We start from the raw sequence: 16692 nt of genomic DNA on the forward strand, positions 1-16692 counted from the left end.
ATCTGATTCTGCGAGCGAGTGCTCGACCTCACTTTCACTTAAGGGCTACAACTTCCGCGTTAACCACGTGGTTTCTGCGCTTGTAAATTTGTTTCGAGTGTGGTGGTTTCTTTTACTGTCTATGGGTGGTTGGGACTTTTGCTTCATACGAATAACTCGAGTCTTCTGAGTCAGTTCAACAAAATGATTCACTCACCGATTCTCGCCTGCGTTCAGTGGTCCTTAATTGCTGCGCATCATGTTACATCAGTGAATCATTAATTCGTGGTATCATTCTTTATTCATTTTCATGAACACAGATCTAATATGAGTAAGCATAATCATTAGAGTTTTATACATAAATTACAACAAAGAAGATTTTTCATTGATCATCTGATAACGACTTAAAACATAAAAAAAACAATAATAGCCTTGTTTATTGGACATTTTAACATGCATCATTCTTCTCTCCTTGTTCTCACATGACGACCTAAACCAGGGGTCACCAATCTCAGTCCTGGAGGTCGGGATGTACTGCAGAATTTAGCTGCATCCCTAATCAAACACAACTGAACCAGCTAATCAAGGTGTTAGGTATAACCAGGGGTGCACATAATTTTTTCAGCCTGGTTCTCATAAGAGAACCTGGAGATTTGGTTTGGTCCTCACACTGCATATAGCGTGACCCATTAAATATAACTATTAAAAAAATGAATTAATAATAGTTATTATTGCACTTTATTTAGTTTTTTTTATAAAATAAAAGTAAATAAACTAAATAATAGTGTGTGATAATATTAATATAAAAAAAGGCAGTCCTAGTTTTAAATATAAATACATTTATTTTATAGTAAACTTAAAAATAAAATGCTAAGATTTACTATTACTTTCTTTGTTTGCCTCTTTAAGAAGAATCGCTTTATGTATTCCCCAATTTCAAGTTGCTTTGAATAAAAACGTCTAAAACTAAATAAATAAAAGCGTTTTCATCATATTCAAACTTAAAATCAACAGGCTTTTATTTTTGGCAGGCTACCGGCAAATAAGTATACGCACTTCCGGATTTAGCGCTGCTGCTGAAGTGCGATACTGGATGAATGACACCGTTTTGAAAACGGCATGGCATAGCCTAGATTTACGCTTTCAGGTTGAAAATAAAACTTATATAGTACAGTTTGTGATCTACAATGGTAATTGTGTAATTAACAGCTGTCAACCATGTCGGTACGCAAATGCGCTATCAGAACATATTTATCATACGCATTTTTTTATTTTGGTCGCGCATGCGGACCTGCGGACCACTTATGTGCACCCCTGGTTATAACTGAAACTTCCAGCTGCATCCGAAAACTGAAAAATGCTGCCTTCGGAGACCGAAGACCGGTCTCCGAAGTGCGCAAAGGGCCCTCCGACGTGCGTGAGATGCTCCGCCTTCTGAGGATTTCCTAATAGAGCATCACAGTCCCGCCCACAGCCCGAGAGAGCTCTGGTGCCGGAAGTAAATTTCCCATTCATTTCTCCCATTGACTTTCGGAAAAATCCGTATCTAAAGAGTTTTAGAGCATGTGTGAGGATAACCAGCTACGGCTGAACTCATAAGCATATAACATATCATTTCGAGTGAAAAAATTAAGAGAAAATCCAAAAAAAGTCAAAGGTACAAGACTGTGTACATATTTTCATTTCGAGCGCAGAAACTACTCATCCCATAAACCACCGCGCCTCATTGAATTCGACTGCAGCCACAACCGCGAACGAGCCTTTTCTTGAGCGACTTCCAAATCTGATGATGGCCGCTCGCGCAAACTTTTTCCTCCAGTGAATTTTATTTTATATAGTGAATATAGTGAATTTACAATCGTGTAAATAAATAGTGTTTTATATAGGTATTGTGTATTGATTTTTATATTTATCATCGTGTATTTTATATATTGTGTGCGTGTGTGGAAGTTGTTAACAATAACGTCAGCAACATGGTGCAGTGCTTTGTACCTGACTGCAATCACCGCTCAGTCGTCAACACATGTCGTTGCCATTACACAAATGTTCAGTAAATGCACAAAAAGGTATGCCTAGGCTAAATATTGTTTTGACAGTGGCATTATAAAATGCTTGATATGACTCATACCATATGAAGGCTACAGTAGCCTAGCTAAGTTACCAACCTCCCTGCAAAACTCTCATGGCAGCCAAGGAGATCATGATTGCACTGATAAGTCTACCGTGCAAAAACGCAACACTGGTTTTTATTTTATTTTTTATTAATGATCTTCAGCCTTCACGGACCTTCGCGGGGTTTAACCAGACGGTTACACGAGCTCCACCAATCAGATGCATCACTGTGGGATTGTGGGACTGTTCAGGATTGTGGGTAATGAAGCCAAGACATCTCGAATAAAGGGCATTTATATCAAAACAAGGTTAGTGCCCCATGATCCTTTTGCATTTATATGAGCATATACTATCGCTTATTACAGCCGTAGCTGGTTTTAAGTCTACCATGTATGGTTACGTTTTTATGGCTTATACCCCAAATGTCAATGCAGAAATTGCATTGAATTTTTACTTCCGGCACCAGCTCTGGGCGGGACTGTGACGCTCTATTCCACCACCTGGTGTTTCCGATTAGCGCTCTGTCGCATAGCAACGGTGCGAGAGGAGAGCTGACGAGAGGACAATCCTGTCAGGATAGGTGGAGCCAGAACTGCTCGTTTTTGTTTTTATGTTTTACGTCAAAGTGGAGAAGGTGATGTACCTCAGGCTTTGCCAAGACCGAGGCAAGGTAAATTACACTGGTTTGCTGCGTCCTTTGTTTGATTACAACTTTAAATGCAGGTACTGGTTCGGAGCTTACTTGAATAATGTAAATGATAACGTTACATATGAAAAACTACAAATTACACGAACACACACATAGCAGTTAAAGTGCTGACTGATATCTTACAAAGGTGCGATTTTATGTAGTTTTTTTGTCTTGACCAAGGTGATCATATGTAGACCGGTTTGCAACCCAGATTTTTTAAGGCAGTTAACCATGAAAATAAAACTGAATAAACGGATCTTTTTTTTTTTTTTAGCATAGTACAGCTAAATGTTCAGTGGCATCTGTGACCGCTGACAGTGCTCTGTTTGACCGGTCCCAGTCCTGCAGATGCAGTCTTTCATATAGTTACAATAATGTATTAATATTCTCACAAGAAATGTTACTTCCATTTTTAAAACTGTAATAAAGTACATTCATAAAGTATACTCGTACAAATATAAAGTACTATGTTTTTTTTTCCTTTCTCACCGGACAGCAGCAATACAAAAATATGGTATTTTACAACATGATGTATTGTTGTAGATTAAACTACCCAACAGTTTTACTCTCAATACCTTAAGTATTTTAGAGTATGCAAGATAATACTTTTACTTAAAGGACAGTTCAGCCAAAAATGAACATTCTGTAAGCATTTACTCACACTTAAGTTGTTCCAGGTTTGGAATTTTTATTTTTGGGTGAACTGTCTCTTTAGCTAAGCCTTTCTAAGGTTTTAAAATTTAAATATGACAACTAGTAGTTTTTCCCCAATATGGTATTAGAAGTTATTATAGTTTACTAAAGTATCTCAATATTTTGTGTACTAATTATGTTGTCATAGCTCTAAACAATTTCTCTTTTCCTTCCCTAAATCAGACCAGACCCCTGTACTGAAGGATAGAGCTGAATGTACCAATGCTGGACAGGTTTTAAAGGTTTTGTGCTGAGCAGCGAGGCCCTGACAGTGGAACTTCTGAGAAGTGAACGCCAACAGTGATGGGTGCCACAATCCAGACCCTGGTGTTTCTGATCTGTTTGCCAGTGGCACATCATAAAGATGCTCTCCAGAGAGTTTGATATGTGCCTCTTTCCACTGTCACCCCATTATCCTCCGAGTAGCTGAGGACCATTCACCAAGAGATTGACCTCCTGAAGACCCCAGAACACATGGAGGCAGCGCTGGGCTCAAACTGATGTTGTTTTTCTGATGTTAAACCTAAGCTATGCAGTAAATGGTTGTAAAAAGTACTTTCAGTTATGTATAGAACAATTTGTTTTAATGTGTAAAAAATATATATATTTACAAGACAAAAAAAAAAAAAAGTTGTGGAAAAAATTTTATAAGCTGCATTAAAAAAAAAAAAAAGTACATGAGAACTTTTATTTACACGTGAATATGAAAAACAATACAAAATGTACAGAAAGTACTCAGGCTTATTTATGAATAAATTACACTAAAAAATAAAAATGTATACAACTTATGCATTCAATTTTTAACTTGCATCACAAAAATAAACTAGAGAAATTAGGTTATTCCATTGACAATATGACACTTAAAAAATATATATATTGAAAAACTGTAATATACACCGTAATATATAGAAAACTTGCGCTCTTCTCTCTCTGGAGATTGATGTCCTCCCGGAGCAGCTCCACTCGCTCCCTCGCCTGTCCCAGGACACTTTAGCAAATAAACCATGCCTGTTGCACAATGAATTTCAGCAAAAAAAAAAAAAAAAGACAATTAACTTTGCATTTTTTAGTCTTTCCCAGCAGGCTCACTCGCTCCAGAATAGTAATAAAACAAGAGAAAATGGAAACGCTTATAAAAAAAAAAAAAAAAATTATATATATATATATATATATATATATAAGACATGTTTGTAATCTTAACAATAGAAAATATGACAGCAGGCCATTTATACAAAATAGCCTACTGAAGTGCTAAAGTTTGGTTAAAACATTTGTAGACCTCTCTTGCATGACAGCACTTCAAAAACACAACAAAGAGAAAGACCATTGTCTTATATAGCAGCTGTCGTCTTGGGCTTTATGTAAAAAAAAACCCCACACCCTTTTTACACTTTCGCTAGTTATTTGAGTGAATGAAAATACAATAACCTACTTACATATTAATGTGAAGTCCTCCACAGAACTCTCAACTGCCACCGTCGTCATATGTACGCAAGTGATTCTGGGATATGGTAGGGTGCGAGGGGTCCATAGATGTACACTTCATTTTCATGGGAACTGAAGGGCGCATTTGAAGTTGCTTTCGAAATTTGTCAGCCTTCGTCGCACCGCGGTGACGCATTCACACTTCAAATACGCCCTTCGAAGTGCGCATTCTGACTTTGGGACAGCTTACGTCGTGACGCAATCGCACTTCACATCCGCACTTCGGAGTCCACACACTTCAGTTTGGGACACCCTTCGTCGCGCTCCTGTGACCCATTCCCACTTCAAATGCGCACTTCGGAGTCCATGCACTTAGGTTTGGGACACCGCTTACGTGTAAGTGTATATTTTTGATCAACGCTTTTCACTTTGTCATTTCGGATGAGAAATTAATATTTCACTAATGAAATATCCACCAAGTTATCACCAAAGCTCTCGATATTTTACTGTAGTTTGTTAAACCATTACTCTGCCTCAGAAGCTTGTCCAAAATCAGTTTCATGAGGTGCTTTCACGCAAAAACGCTACCTGCAAAGTCCAATGCCATCTCACGATCAATTCGTACGATTTTATACAATTTGTCTAAACCCGTGTCGGTTAGGTTTAGGGGCGGGGTTAGGTGTAGGTCATCCTTACAAATTCATACGAATTGTGCATAAAATACGTACGATTTGGCAGAAGTGTGGTCATACGAATAAGCCACCTCACAAAATATGTACGAATTGCCGTGAGATCAGGTTGACGCAGGCGGGAAGGAAGTCGACCGGAAGTTGAAGTCGGCCGCGTGTCGCCATCTTGTAGCAGAACTTCACTTGCGTTAGCATCCCATTGACTCCCATTCATTTTGGCATCACTTTGACAGCGAATAACTTTACATCGGAGGCGTTTAAAGAATCCATTTGTCCATTATTTATTTCTAAAGATACACGACAAATGTATAAAGGGCTCCATTACCTTCCGTTACATTATTGCCCCGTAGAAACGGTTTTTGTAGAAATAGGCTAACGATTGCGTCAGAACCACTCAACTACTGTTGCACAGTAGAGAAATTACCGTACAGACAGGAGGAGAAGCTCGCAGGCAATCGGGGAGAGGTCAAGGGAGAAGCCCATAGATATAGAGTCCATAAAAGCAACGGGACAAAATATTTCAGAATACTTACTCCTGCTCACTCACGCCAAAGAACTCCCTGCTCAAACTCGCCGTCTCTGCAAGATGAACGATGGCAGTTTGCACGCACGGCTACTAGAAGATTTACATCTGTCAGACAGGTTGCTGACATCATCAAGCTTAGTTTGAGTCTGCACGTCAGAAACGGAAGTGCTAAAAATGGGCTTCTCTTGTCTTAATTGAGTTCCAATGGGGTCGCTGTGTCCATTTCTTTTACGGTCTATGGGTTGACAAAGTGATTGCTTGACAAAGTCAAAGTTTTTGGTTGCAGATGTGATTGAGGCAAGTTGGAGCTAAACCTTGCAGGACGTTGGCCCTCCAGGACGAGTTTGGCGACCCGACATGCCCTCTAGTTGGCTAGTTTAGTAAAAGAGTTGTCCATGCCATGCGTTTGACCAATTAAATGCTCCGTAACAACCCACACTCAAACGCTATGGACTAGTGCTTGAATCGAAACAAATTTCCAACTAATTTTAACTATTGAAACTCCCTTTACATTTTCTAACTTTTTGGTCAGAGAACGTGATTGCGTTATAACGGTTCTCAGCTAAAATGTGTCCCAATATTACATTTAAAAAAAAAAAAAAAAGCTACTGAACTCCTAGTATTCAAGTCAGTGTTGCTCTTGAGTGTTAGATTTATTTTAGTATTAAAATGTTTCAGAAGTAAAAATAAGAGAGGGAACAGTGTAAACCAACTAGAACAATGGTGATCAGCAATGGCTATGCTCTTAACAATAAATACGGTTTAAAAAAAAAAAAAAAAACTTAGTAAGAGCATTTACAACATTTCATGTTGTGTAGTAGAGTTATGGCCAAACTTGTGAGACATTAGGCACAAATCAAATATACAGTAGTTCCTCCTCGTAGTCCATAGTGTCTCACGGTCATGTTCACATCCAGATGATTTCCTAAAAAAAAAGGTTAGCAATTAATGACTTGCAGGCACACGCAAACTAATGTTTGTAATACACAAGTTGTTGCTTGTGGTTCATATTTTCATGCCAATCCATTTCATGACTCATTACAAATTACATGATCTGCAGCAGATCAACCTCAAGAACAATGAATGAATGCTTTGTTTACCTTCATAGACCAGTGACATTTTCTCTGGTTTCTTCCCAGCCCAGTCGCAGGCATCATTCAGTAAAACTGAGATTCTTTCCAGTGGGAACACATCTACTTCCACAGTCTTTCCAGCACGTTTAACAATGATGTTGATCTTGTCCACTTTGGAAATTTCATTAAGGTCAGTTAATGAACTTGAGCAGTACTGTGATGGGATGAGAGGATGATCTGAAATAAGGGAGCAAAACAACGATTAAATAATAAAAAAAAAATAAAATAAAAAAAAACTTGAATTGATTATCCATTGGGAATTGATTGTATAGGGTTAGAGTTATAAAGAAACCACCAGAATAAGCTGAATGGGTTTGTTCAGGACTGCTGGGGGTAGTCGTGGCCTAATGGTTAGAGAGTCGGACTCCCAATCGAAAGGTTGTGAGTTCGAGTCCCGGGCCGGCAGGAATTGTGGGTGAGGGGAGTGCATGTACAGTTCTCTCTCCACCTTCAATACCATGACTTAGGTGCCCTTGAGCAAGGCATCGAACCCCCAACTGCTCCCCGGGCGCCGCAGCATAAATGGCTGCCCACTGCTCCGGGTGTGTGTTCACAGTGTGTGTGTGTGTTCACTGCTCTGTGTGTGTGCACTTTGGATGGGTTAAACGCAGAGCACAAATTCTGAGTATGGGTCACCATACTTGGCTGAATGTCACTTCACTTTATCTTTATCTGCTCCGCTCCTGGAGCTCAGACACCAAAATGGGAGGTTTTGTGACTGGGACATCATCTGAGAAAAGCAGATTAGTGCTTTTTGTTAAAAGCCAAATTTGTTTTATCTGTATTAAAATACACGGATGAATTGTGAACAATAAGACCATGAATGTGTATTAAGAAATTAAATGGGTAATTTACTACAACTTCAATATGGTGTCGCATGTTTGGGATCTTAAAAACACATACCCAACCCCATGACCGCAATATATTGTAGAACGATTTCATACACTACCATTTAAAAAGCAAGAGATGGACAGGGGTTTCCAGCTTCTCGATAATGAACGCAATATAATGTAGCTTGTCATTGATCTATGGCTCTCCCCTGATATCTGCACGCGTCTGGGGCGCATTAAAGGTTTCTGATGAGGTTTTGTTGAGTCCTCCACTGAAGTGCAGCGGTAGCATTCGCGAGACCATCAGTGTTGCCAGACGTATGATAATTATCATATTTGTACGATAATATTTACCTCTGTACGATCAATAGTGAAAAAAAAATTCCATAGTGTACCATAATTTGAGATTTTTATGAAGATTTAAGTTATGGTAGTTGCAGTCATAGGGCTTCTTTACTCATACACGAAACCGGCTCATTACAGACACTCTGAATGCGTTCGTGTGCACCTCAGGGTTCAAAATACGATAATTTTTTAAACTTTTGGTACGATACTTGGACATTTCCAATCTGGCAACCCTGAACACTATGGTCCAACATTGTTTTTCTTGATTTCGGTGTTCCAACATGGTTGGCTAAATGTTAAGGTTTCGTCTGGTTTAATTCGGTTCATTCCACTCCGACAATTAAACTCCACACCACTTTTTTTCTTTTTAAATAGTCCTTGTTAAAAGGATGTGTGGTGTCATAATGTGACGTTTTCAGCTTTGAGGATGAACCTCTCGTCATCCATTTCTGGCCTCCTAGCAAGAATATAGTAATGTGAAATACGATTGGAAGTCTTCACAGGGCGTTTTTTTTTATGTACAGGATTTTGACCTATTTTGTATTTGCTGTGCGGTTTGGACGCGGCGGGTCTCAAATAGCCTAGGCTATCTCGGAGAGCTTCTGAGACGCTTTTGCGTCTGGTGTAAACGTAAGCATTAACTGGAGCAGTGGTTCCAAACCTTTTTCAACTCATGGCCCACACAAAACACATACGTTTTCACGGCCCACTGCAAAGTTAACTGACCCCACTATTAAGTTAATTTTAGTACTCAGAAGCTAGATTGTTAACCGTTTTGGCACACACATATGCTTAAATGCATTCAAGGATGAATTTGAAACGTTTCCAAAAGAAAACAAATTAGTGCTTTATCAAAAAGTTGTAACATCTCTAGAACAGACATAAGTCAAAAATAATTAGTATACTAAAAGGTGTAACAGTTTATAGACTTATGGCCAAAAAAAAAAAAAATCCAGTGTCCAGGGACTTTTTTTTTTCTTACTTTTTTTGCCATGCATTGTTCATGGAGCTCATTAATTGTAGCGGTGCCTCAGGTGTTGAAATGGATAGGTTATACATTATACAGGTTCACACATACTCCGTTTGCAGTGTGTATACAGTACGTGCGAGCGGTGCAGAAGTTATTGTAACGTGAAAGCACATTAAAATATAATGCACGAGCACGAATCTCTCAGTTCGCACGCAGATTTCCTTTGCGGTCACAAAACCAGACGTGCTTGCTCAGATACACGCTGCCCTCGCTCGGAGAGTGTGCACACTTAAAACGCGTCTCCTCTCACTTAAACTGCATCCTGTGCGATCACAACTCTATGCTCATGTGCTAGATATACATTTTCGCACGTTTTTATCTCTAACCTTTTATCGCGTGCAGTGTGAACGCTCTGATCCGTCAACATGGGCTCGGAAAAAAGGCGCATCACAGACAGTGCGTCAACCTGGAGTTAGGCATATGCCCAGTCTGTTCTCGCGCTTGGCACGCTGCATTCTGATCTGACAGCATACTGCGGGAGATCAGGGCCGCGGAAAATGGTGCTATAAAGCGATTTAGAAAAGCACGCCTGCTCAATTAACTGGAATGGACAGAAAATAACTCGGGCTGGCACCGCTCAGCAAAACCAGATCCAGGCAGAGCTCGGCAGCGGGTAGACAATCAGTGGAGCAAGCAGTCAGGAGGGAACATGCTGAAAGCCATTTATGCAGGTTTGACTTTGTTGTTCTGTATCATATGCAGCAAAAATATCTAAGATAAACTGGTGGTTTATTCTTAAATAGCTCAAATAGTGGAAGCATAGTAACCGTTTAGTATTTATTTGGTATTCAATATATTATATATATATAATATATATATATAAAATGAAATGTTACGACACGACTTAGACATTTACATATTAACAGTATTTTTTATTTTAATAGTAATTGGCGGCCCACCTGCAATACCACCGCAGCCCACAGGTTGAAAACCACTGGACTAGAGTGTCCGCGATCAGCTCCGGTAGCCGCGTCGGAGCCGTAACGCTTCACAGATGTGTGCAGTGGAAATCAGGGGTAAGTCTATTAAAAGCCACTCCATTTGAAAGCAGGTGACGGCAATTTAGCGGTAATCACGGAAACAGATTTACTGACTAGATGCACATGATCATATCGTTAGTATATCGCCACGCCCTAGTCTCCACTAATAGACCATGTACAAAACAGCCAATGAACAATGAGCTGAAGCTGGATGTTCCCCATACTTTTGTTCTCTGATGGCTGTGTCTGATTCCCATTCACGGTCCAACTGTTTGCAGGTGATGAACTGCTGCTTGTCCTCCAGAAGACCGAGCTGATCTTATCCACCTGCAAAGCACAATCACCAATCAATGGTTCTCAAACTAGTATTCATATAGATTAAAGTTTTTTAAACCCACTAAATGGGTCTAGTTTTTAAACCTAGCAAGTGGTTTTCATTGCTGGCGTTTTATTGCCACATTTACTATTCAATGCGACCAGTTTAACAGAACTTGTACAACCGGTTTTCCTCATTGACGTTATCATCATTTGAAGAGGTTTAAATATGGTTTACATTTTAAAGTGAAAATGTGCCATTTTTACCCATTTCTACCAGATACGACCTTTAAAAACTAGGGTGTGTCATTGTAGTTTTGGTAACTTTAGGGAACAAGATTTACTTCACTAGCTGGTTGTTAACATGTATATTATTAGCATATTAGAGCTAATAATGGCTATTAATAACCCTCATGCCATTTTGATGCCTTACTCCACTTGACCATGTTAAAGATTGCCTAACCCTACCAAATATCCAGACTTCACTATTACTACAACTACTACCATACTTATTAGCAATAAAGGAACGAATTAGGAGTTTGAGGGAAAACTCAGTTAGTGAATGGGTTCCCTAATCTAAAGTGTTATCACCCCTGTCAGCTTTATCTTGTAAGCTAAAACATTAACATTAGTTAATCAGGTCATGCTTTTGCTCCCACTAGATAGGCCTACACTCAGTGCCGTTTTACTCACTTTGGCATAGTTAAATCCTATATAAAGAATACTGCAAATTTAATACTGCTAACAAAATTACCAGAGAGGAAAGATAGCTGTAGATCATGTCCATGTCTCTGATCACTTCCACACCGTGGCTTGGCTCTCAATGTTCACCACTACAGATCTGCAGGATATTCATCCCACACCTGTTACAGTCTGGCAATGATTGCTTTATATACTGGCTTTCTCCTGGATGCAGCCAATCAGTGGTGCTGAGGTGAATCGGCAGTAAATTAGCAACAGGTGAACCCAATCACCTCCATGAGAATGGTAGCAGCATATATGGGGACAAAAACAAACACCACAAAGTACATAGAGTAAATCACAGATAAAATAAGTCTCAGGACACAACACACCACATCTACTTTCACTTTTCCTTTGTGAAAGATTTTGTGTTATAGCTAATTTTCCCTTCGAAATACCCTTCTACAATACTGAAATCTGTCATCATCAAAAGCCATCACCAAATGCCTAAACAAATGTATTCCATATATGTCCTAAAGAGAAGTCACTTGCAAGCATTTGTAGATAGTTTAAGTCAAATGTCAAAGTATTTTTATGCATGCAGATTACACTTAAATGTCTTAAAAGGAATAGTTAACCCAATAAGATGTTTTTTTTTTTTTGTCACAGATCATTTCCATGAAATGATATTTTATTGTGTCCACCACATCACTCAATAAAATCACCATAAAAGGCTGTTAATAAATGACTCATATGTCTACAATAGGCTTCGATACTCTGTATTAAACCAGTAGGTTTGTCTGAGGAACAGGCCAAAATTGTATTGTAATGATTTATACATTGCAAGTAATTTCCAAATAATGCAGCGTTTACATATAACTGGTATGCTTCACCTCCAGACATGCAGCAGCCATATGCATTTCATCTTAACACCCTGTTGCTTCTGTACTGTAATATTGATCTTTTTTGTTATTTAAAAAAAAAGTCTTTAAACTAATGTACCATGTTAAATACAACATAAAGTATATCTATTTACCTGTAAAAAGAAACAGAGTCAGTCTCTTAGGCTTTTGTCCTTTTTCCTTCACATGCTTCCTTTAGCAAAATGTAGATTCTTTCCCATGGAAATATTTCCACCTCCATGATTTCCCTATTAAATATTACAATGATATTTTTCCAGACACCAAGTATGCTGCATACTGGTGATGGTTGAGGACATTCCCCCTTCAATGTTAAGCGCTTCGATTGCCCAGAAAAGAGCTATATAAATGTTAGGAGTTATTCTTCAGTCAATCACAATACTATGGACTGCATTTTAAATTATTTACCCAGGCTGTTTAATTCTGATCATGTACTGTATGTGTCTTTGCACAAAAACTACATAATGTAAATATCCTAGAAATAAAAAACACAGGAACTCATTAGTTAGTCCAGCTGTAATATCATGACAAAATCATTGTTTTTTATCACTCTTGATGTTGTAATAATGATTATTAATTTTAAATTAAAAACTGAACAAAATTATAAACTCTTTTGTTTTTGTCCCCATTTTTCATGAGCTGAACTCACAAAGATTTAAGATTTTTCTATGTACACAAAAGGCCTATTTCTCTCAAATATTGTTCACAAATCTGTCCAAATCTGTGTTAGTGAGCACTTCTCCGTTGCCGAGATAATCCATCCACCACACAGGTGTGGCATATCAAGATACTGATTACACAGCATGATTATTGGACAGATGTGCCTTAGGCTTGCCACAATAAAAGGCCACTCGAAAAAGTGTAGTTTTACTGTATTGGGGGGTCTGGGTCCAGAAATCATTCAGTATCTGGTGTGACTACCATTTGCCTCACGCAGTGCAAAACATCTCCTTCGCATAGAATGGATCAGGTCGTTGATTGTGGCCTGTGGAATGATGGTCCACTCCTTTTCAATTGTGAAGTTGCGGTATATTGTAAGGAACTGGAACACACTGACATATACACTGATCCAGAGCATCCCAAACATGCTCAATGGGTGACATGTCCGGTGACTATGCTGGCCATGCAAGAACTGGGATGTTTTCAGCTTCCAGGAATTGTGTTCAGATCCTTGCAACATGGGGCTGTGCATTATCATGCTGCAACATGAGGTGATGGTCATGGATGAATGGCACAACAATGGGCCTCAGGATCTCATCACGGTATCTCTGTACATTCAAAATGCCATCAATAAAATGCACCTGTGTTCATTGTCCATAACATACGCCTGCCCATACCATAACCCCAGCGCCACCATGGGCCACTCAATCCACAACGTTGACATCAGCAAACCACTCACCCATACATCTGCCCTGTACAGTGAAGACCAGGATTCATCCGGTTTATGTTTATCCGCCATCGAATGTGAGCATTTGTCCATTTAAGTCGGTTACAATGACGAACTGCAGTCAGGTCTAGACCCTGATGAGGATGACGAGCATGCAGATGAGCTTAACTGAGATGGTTTCGGACAGTTTGAGCAGAAATTCTTTGGTTATGCAAAGCGATTGTCGCAGCAGCTGTCCGGGTGGCTTGTCTCAGATGATCTTGGAGGTGAAGATGCTGGATGTGGAGGTCCTGGACTGGTATAGTTACACGTTGTCTGTGGTTGTGAGGCCGGTTGGATGAACTGCCAAATTCTCTGAAACGCCTTTAGAGACGGCTTATGGTAGAGAAATGAACATTCAATTCACAGGCAACAGCTCTGGTGGACATTCCTGCAGTCAGCATGCCAATTGCATGCCCCCTTAAAACATGCAACATCTGTGGCATTGTGCAGTGTGACATTACAATAGCTAAGAAATCATCAGGTCACATGGCCAGAAGCTTTATTACATTTTTAACACAAATTAACAGTGTGCGATACAATCACAATTGTCTTCAGGGCATATGATCGGGAAATGTTGAATAAATATGACTGCATTTATAAAATTATTTTTTTTAAGCTTATGTGGTTTTTGTATTCTTCTAATGAAAACTATGACCGAGTTCGAATCACTGTGGCCGCTAAGGGGCATCGATTAGAATGCCAACACAAGTTGTTCCCATCTTCAGATTTATTAAAGGTGCAAAGTGAATAATAATGATGAAATACAATTGTGTTTATTTGTCTTTATGGGTGTTTGTGTGGTTCTGTAAAGAAAAAAAAAGTAAAAGTATACAGTCAGTTACCTCCTAGACAAACATAACTAAAACTTAGTATCCATAGCTCCCAAGGTTTACACTAACAAAGCATGATGAAGAACTGAACCTATAGCATGCCAAACTATCTTATCTTCATTACTTGCAGTATTTACATGAGCATGCCTCTCTATGAAATGCAGGTGTTGTAAATGAGGAAGGGGGGTGATTATGTGCTTGTCTTGGATAACAAAGACACTAGCATTGAACAGAATAAAGTTAAGGAAAACATCTACAAGAAGGCAACAGGTCCGCCATTACTGAACTGGTAACTCATGGTAAATTCAAGCATAGTTTTAATCCTTATTGATCCTTAATGCAAATTAGGGATGCAACGATACCATTTTTTCAGAACCGATCCCGAAAATTCTGAGTATCTGCTGATACCGATCCAATCCGATGCCAGCACAGTTTTTTTTAATTCAATATATAATTTCTATACTTCTCTGTGTTGACCTGATCATCATTTTCTTGTGTTAATCCCAATCTACTAAATATACACAACTTCATTTTAATGAAAAATAACAAATTAAAAAATATATAATCATAAACGATTACAAAAATATTATTATAAACTAGGTTGGTAGATAATTCAGCAGCAAAAGATACTCTAGATTCTAGAAAAAATCATGGGAGCACAATAATTTTATCAAAATCTATTGAAATATTTTATTTACAAATAAAAGTGAATAAGTCTCAAATCTGGTAAAATGTTACATTGCTCTCTCGCTGCTCAAGCAACATTTACTATTTATTATAATCAACATAAAAACATAATGTAACATTTTTGTGGAAACTGATTAAATTAAAATGAAATTTATAATAGTTTTCATAATACATGAAATGAATGAAAAGTAATTGAAGAGTAAAGTCACTTTGTGTTTCAATAGATTTCTATTTAATAAATGCATTGAATTTAATATATTTAATACGTTTTTTGAGCAGCAAATCAAATTTTAATGATAATGTGCCACTGAAAACGAGTAATGATGTTTAAAATTCAGCTTTGATCACAGCAATCAATTACATTTTTGAAATCTTGAAATATACAACTTTTTAAATTATTATTTGTAGTAATATTTTACAATATTGGGGTTTTTAGTTTATTTTGGTCAAATAAATGTGCCTTGATAAACAGAAGATAATTAATGATAATTAATTCTCACTCAATCTTTATTATATATATATAAATATATATATATTTTATATATATATACTGTACACACACACACACACACACACACACAGGGGCTTGTGTCCTAATTACCCTTGATTGTATAGTACTAAAAATGTATTTTAATTTATACTAAGGTAACTAAATATTGATTAGGTTCAACTAAATAAGTTTGTTTAAATTTAGTAAATTCAATTAATTATTTTTTGGTGAACCTGCACTCAAACGCTATTAGACTGTGCTTTAATCTAAACAAAATTCCGACTAATTTCATCAATTTTATACAAAATCACTTACTTGAATCCATATTCATTTAATCCATATAAATGTCATTGGTAGACCTTTACAATTATATTAAAATATTCAAATGTATTGGTTTACATGTTCAAACTTTTCGGTCAGAGAACGTTATCGCTTTATAATAATCAATCACCTGTTCTCGGCTATAAAGTGTCCTGAAACTAAATTAAAAATAGGCTTCTGAACTTATAGTATGTGAGTCAGTGTTGCTCTTGAGTGATAGTGTTTTTAAAATCTGTTTCATATTTTAAATAAATAAATACTGTCATTAAAATAATATTACAGAGGGAAACAGAGTTAACTTTAATTTAATTTGACAATATATATACAAATATAAAGCATAAAACATGTAGCATTTTTACAATATTTGCTGTAGTGTGCTTATGTGTTACATTAACATTTAGTAATTTTTCAGTCGCTTTTATCCAAAGTTGTTAGATAAAACGAACTTGTTTGTGAAACATGATTAGGCATGAATCAAATGTACAGTAGTTCCTCCTCGTAGTCCATAGTGTCTCACTGTCATGTTCACATCCAGTCGATTTCCTAAAAATAAATAAGGTTAGCAATTAATTATTTGCAGACACAC

General features: G+C 37.8%; 1 long non-coding RNA gene across 1 annotated transcript; it reads right to left on the reverse strand.

Moving 5' to 3' along the window:
* Positions 1 to 7918: 7918 nt before the first annotated feature.
* On the reverse strand, positions 7919 to 11657 carry LOC132096398 (uncharacterized). The gene is made up of 3 exons (XR_009422579.1): positions 11503 to 11657; positions 10658 to 10760; positions 7919 to 7978 (listed from the first exon to the last, which is right to left on the reverse strand). It is a non-coding gene; the product is annotated as an uncharacterized LOC132096398 (long non-coding RNA).
* Positions 11658 to 16692: the final 5035 nt, after the last annotated feature.

This window comes from Carassius carassius, chromosome 2, assembly GCF_963082965.1.
Source record: "Carassius carassius chromosome 2, fCarCar2.1, whole genome shotgun sequence".
NCBI lineage: Eukaryota > Metazoa > Chordata > Actinopteri > Cypriniformes > Cyprinidae > Carassius > Carassius carassius.